This window comes from Botryllus schlosseri, unplaced genomic scaffold (genome assembly GCF_051294905.1).
Source record: "Botryllus schlosseri isolate E-star unplaced genomic scaffold, Bs_hap1 Bs17a, whole genome shotgun sequence".
Lineage (NCBI taxonomy): Eukaryota > Metazoa > Chordata > Ascidiacea > Stolidobranchia > Styelidae > Botryllus > Botryllus schlosseri.
The window spans coordinates 2,385,569-2,391,568 of NW_027648626.1; positions in this window are offsets into that span (position 1 = coordinate 2,385,569).

The window sequence follows — 6,000 nt, forward strand, 5'->3', positions numbered from 1 at the left end:
TATATTGACAAACATGACTACCAACTTTGATCCAGTCACATTTCAAGATCATACTTTGAAACAATCCTTGAAACTTACAACTCTATTCACGACTGAGTTTTCCGTTTACCAAATGGAGTTTCAGTAAATACTATCGCGATATTTTAATGTGTTACTACACACAATAGAATCAATCAATGAAATAGCACCTGTTGTAAATATTTCTAACTTGACAACCACTTGTGCATACCGCGATCGACTTGTAACGCGATGAGTTAAATCGGAATATTTCAATCTATTTGTCGAAACCTTGAACAAGCTATCTGGTTATTTTTTGTTGCAATCGAGTGAACGGAAATAGTATTACATCTCAACATTTTAACATCTTCCCATACACAAAAGAGTAAAATACAAAAAAGCCTTGTCAAGTCAATCCGTTACCCGACCAAAGCAAAAAGTATCATTATGAAAAGTAGACAAGACTATACGCGAGTAATCACCACAATCCAAAATCCTTAACAAGCTTGGTTGTATTCATATCCCTACGACACATCTTTTTTATTCAACTTTAAAAGTCGTTACTATTCTGTAAGATAAAGTAATTACTACTCGGTATATTTTATAAACCAAAGTAAATACTACTCGGTGTGCGGTTTGGGATTAACATAATATGTTTGAGTATGCAAGATTTGAAAGTCTACCCAACATGTTGAGAATTCATTTCTTACAATCGAACACAGGTGTTATATCAAAAATTATCATGATGTAAACATAAGGATTGACACATTGATTTGACATATGAGATTTTGTAATAGTTGATCATGACTTTATTATTAAATTATTTGAGTTAATTAGATCTACACTGTGGTAAATGTTATGGCAGCAACAAACTTTTCAGTACCAATGTTATTAACATATTAAGCTGTAAAACTATGTGTGTCTGAAATGTTCTTGATAGGAAAATTACTCCACCTTGGTAAAAATCACTCTGCGTATCGCAGATATCAGAAAATATTTCCAGTAACCAAGACTAAAGATGAAACGACAATATCGGTATTAACACATTCAACAGCCAGTACAATTATTAAAAACTATCGTTTGCGATAAACAGCACTAAAGATGTAATAATTCCAGTATTCATACATTGAACATCCGATACAAAATGTTTTATTATCCCGATTCCCAACGGGTAATTGAAACGACTAAGTGTATAATCAGTATATCACAATATCGTTACTATTGAATCCAACGATTTATTGTCGGAATTTGTGACAGAGAATTGAAACATATGCACTTTACAGAGTATGAAAATATCACTTTGAGTATCGAGTACCGTTCGAAGCTAGCGATCAATTCTTAATCATTTCAGTAACTCCTCATTGTGCGTGCTAAATGTAAAATATCGCGAGGTTATACACTCTAAGACTTTGATTATTGTGAAAGTAAATTGTGATATGTTTGTTAGATGCATCCAATTCAACTAGAAGTGTCTAGTGCCCAACACTCGTAATATCAAAAAAGTACTTGCTACACTGTTATTTGCTAAACGTGTTTTGTATTGTTGTTCATTTCTAGCATTGATTGAAATCATTCTTGAATCCTCAAATAATAATTCCCGACATGAAACCAAGCCGCTGAAAGTCGTTACCATCACGAAGATACAATGTGTACGATGTTTGTCAAATGTGTCCTACCTGGCCAACAGAAAACAATTTTCACTAGCTTGGTAATGAAACCGAAGTCTCCATTCGATATTTTGTTTGTGTCAAATACTTTACAATGAACACATTTGCGTGGTTGAGCTTTACATCATCAAGCTGTTATTTGTAAATCAAGATTTCGGTAAACTTGTAAATGTATCGTTTAACTACCTGACATTTATTGACTGCTGAACATACCAAACGATGCACATTCACTTACGAAATACTGTGTTGATCGTAATTTCCACCTTCGTGATAATCGAAGTACATTTGTTTCGAGTTCATAACAACCGACTACTTCTCTATGACATGGCGAATTTTTTGAAAAGTTATGCTTAGAAGATTGGTGCATCTCGCGAAAAATAATATACCACTCATATTGATACTGTTACTTCATTGACCGGTATTTTCAAACGAGTCGATTTTCAACCGAGCAAAATTTATTACTTGAGTTGTCCCGCTTACTATATTTAAATGTAAACTCACCCGTCTTTCAACAACAAACAATGATAAAAAAAGTACACAAGCAAACACAACAAGTTTTACACTAATTATTATTCCACGCATCTCATTTCATACTAAGTGTATATGAAAGATATTCATGGTACACGAATATATTCGCTCATGCTACGAACATACGCAATGATTGGTGACGCTTTCACACTATTTCGATTTAGTGTAACAAAAACAACAACAACAATTTTCACTCTCTTGACTTATGAAAACAACAGACGAACCTTCATTCAATATTTTGTTTTTGTCAACTATAGTTACTTTTTCATGAGACCCCCACTACTCTTACAAAAGTACGAAAGATATTTACACAAAGTAATCAACTTTACTCGATATTCTCATATTACGAAACTACGAATGGTTGGTTTGACTCTACAAACTGTTTCGTTACCTCAAGACCTTTATTGTCTGAATGGTTGTTCATGTGTCTTAAGAACCGAATAGTTCAACACAGCACTAGTACCAACAGAAACATCAGAGTTGTTTACACAAAAGTTTGTATGTGTGCAGTATGCGAATACCATGTGTAAGTCCAGCACAATTGCGGTATCCATCCGAGTTTAGTTAACACAAATTTATTACAACGGAGCCACGTAAACTTTCGTGAAAGAAAAGCATACTCACTTCCAGAGGGTTATGTCAACGCCATAGCAGTACTCCAACAACAAAGTACATATGTTTTCTAGTCACAGTCCTTACATCTTTCACATAGATCAATCTACTTTGCTAACGAAACGTGCTGAGTCACCACATGATTACCCTCACAACAAAAACAGCTAGAAGATATTATCATACAAAAATATTCCTAACCCTTTGCGCACCAGTGACAAATCATACAACAAACATTTTTTGTGAGGTGAATTGTTGTTCAGTGTCAAGTCTACCTGTTGAAACGTACATTAAAACAACACAGTCACAACTCAATTAAAACCACGAATCTATTTTCATTTCGTCACATACAGAAAAATAAATTTTAATTTCCCAAAACATACTTGTAGTCAAGAAATATTTTTATTAATCAAAATCATCGACTTCTGTTTACGGTGTTAGTGTGTGCATGTCATACACGTGGGGACCGTATTAAAATGGACACGACACGACTGAATGTAAGGAGATAGAAGTCTATCGCATAGATTTGCATGTGGTCTTCGCTACGGTTTCAAAAAACGAATCATCTCTTTTGCGTTGATCTAGACCGAGCAAGTTAGTTAATGGCCATGATTGTGTTTGTCATATGCGAATGATAGGGTTACTGTCAAATCTACATACAACAACCTTCTGGTACTCAAAATAACAATTTCATTCTCTCCCTTCGTAGTCATATACCGCCAACTCGTCTTTTTTGTTCATCGACAGCCGCGTTTAACAAGACCAACGACACTGAACCCACGACGTTTACCTATGTAAAATTACCACTTTCACTTGTCAGTCAATCGTTTACCTGACTAAACATATTATTTTCCTTTGGAGATCTGACGTTTACCCAGAGTAAGAAACCATTTTCACTTGTAAATATATTTTTTCCTTGGCTAACAAACCTTTTTTCACTTGGAAATATATTTTTTCCTTGGCTAACAAACCTTTTTTCACTTGGAAATATATTTTTTCTCCGGTTAACAAACCTTTTTCACTTGGAAATATATTTTTCCCTTTTCTCCCTGAGCAACAAACCATTCTCACTTGGTGGTCCGTCGTTTAGCCGAGTAAAAATATCATTTTCCTTTGGAGATCCGGCGTTTACCCAGTGTAACAATACATTTTCACTTGGAAAAATACTTTTACCTAGAGTAACTAATCATTTTCTCCTGGGTAACAATCCCTTTTCGTCTGGAAACTATCATTTAACTGAGTACCAATACCGTTTTCACTTGGAAATACATTTTTTCCCTGGGTAACAATACCATTTTCGTTTTGAAAACTGACAACCACACCGGTCAATTTGATATTTTTGTATATTGTTACAACAAACAGTGACGGAAATATACACAGACAACCGGTTTCAGAGTATACCCCATCGGTCTTATCACATCAATATCATCGGTTAACCACATACAATATGCTCTTGTACACCGAAATGCATGTTTTGGAAAATTGGACAATAGGCCTCGATAGTTCTGTGATGTCCGGGTTCGTGCTTTGGATTTTCCAGAGTCAAAATGTCTGAATAAAACACCTCCTCGAAGACGGTTGGTATGTGGATAACGGTGTTCGGAAAACGGTTGGATTTATGTCACTCATCGCGATAACAATTCCTGGTCGAGTTTTCCTCCGGCATGTTTGCTATATTGTGTCTTTATTGGTCAATGTATGTCTCGACATTCAGTTTGAAATCGGCAATGATAAAGTATGTAACCGGATCCGGATATCAACTCTGAATCGATAAACCAATGAACAATATTCAAAGTAAACATGTCACACCCTGTGTTTCCACGAAAAAATACCATCCAGACATACGTCGCGCTTGTTTGCCCACACCAGTATACGCGCAAATGGAGGTGTGTGACATTGCATGCAATGTGTTGGTATACAAACATCGATCCACTGACATTATCATAGCTGGTAGTTTTGATGTAGATCGAATGTCACCCGATAACAATACCAATAAGCCACATTGCAATGACTCTGAGTCAATCTGAAGCATGACATACAGACACACAAACATGGAACCGTAACATGGGTTATTCGCACGGCGGTGAAAGTGAACTGTACAGCAATAGAGCGCTCACAGTCAAATATGCAAACCGTGTACAATCATATAACCAGGTTTTTGTCGGATATGTACAAATCCAATAAATCGATACATTTCTTTTGCCTGGACATCAATAATACAATCACCATTCAAATACATCGCTCGAATGTGAGGTTCGTCTGGTGTAAACCCCATGTCAAATAACACCAAAGTGTGCCTTCCGTGTTTTATTATTTCCACCGACGCTTCTTGTCTGTGTCGTAACACTATGGTGCTGGGACTTGAAAAACGACAGATTGTGAAACGGATTGACATGACCAACTGAATCGATGTCAATAGCCTTGTGGTGATGAAAATTTCAAAATGCTACCGATACAGCTAACTGAGAGCGACGTCAATAGCCTTGTGGTGACGCCGTTTCAAAATATCACCGATATGACCAACTGAATCGACGTCAATAACTTTGCGTGATACCGTTTCAAAATGTTACCGATATGACAAACTGAAACCCCGATCTCTTGTGGTGATGGTCGTTTCGAAATGTCCCCGGACGAACTGGACCCTTACGAAAGTGTGTTTTATGATTGCGTGTGAAATCACGAGGCAGTGTTCTATTGCGGTGTACGATTGCAGTCTTCACAGAAACACACCTTATTGGATCACAGTATCAGTCCCAGATTTGCAGAATCACTGTTCACGATATTTATCTGGAGTCGTTATGTGGGAGTAGCGACATCCATGCATCGTGACTGAAAGACTGATCGCAATCATTTCGAGCACCGTACTTCGATAGTTCACATTGGTCGAACGCTGCAGTCTCAGCAGAAAACTTCGGTGTCGATAACACGCTGGATATTGACCGATGTATCAAATTGGTCTGGGTGGTCTGTCTGGAGATAGGGTCATGACTATCTTGTAATGTTACAACGCAATAAAACCATCGACTAAATCAGTGAACGGTGTCGAAATATCGATGTAATAGCGCGGACTCAGAGTCATTGCAATGTGGCTTATTGGTATTGTTATCGGGTGACATTCGATCTACATCAAAACTACCAGCTATGATAATGTCAGTGGATCGATGTTTGTATACCAACACATTGCATGCAATGTCACACA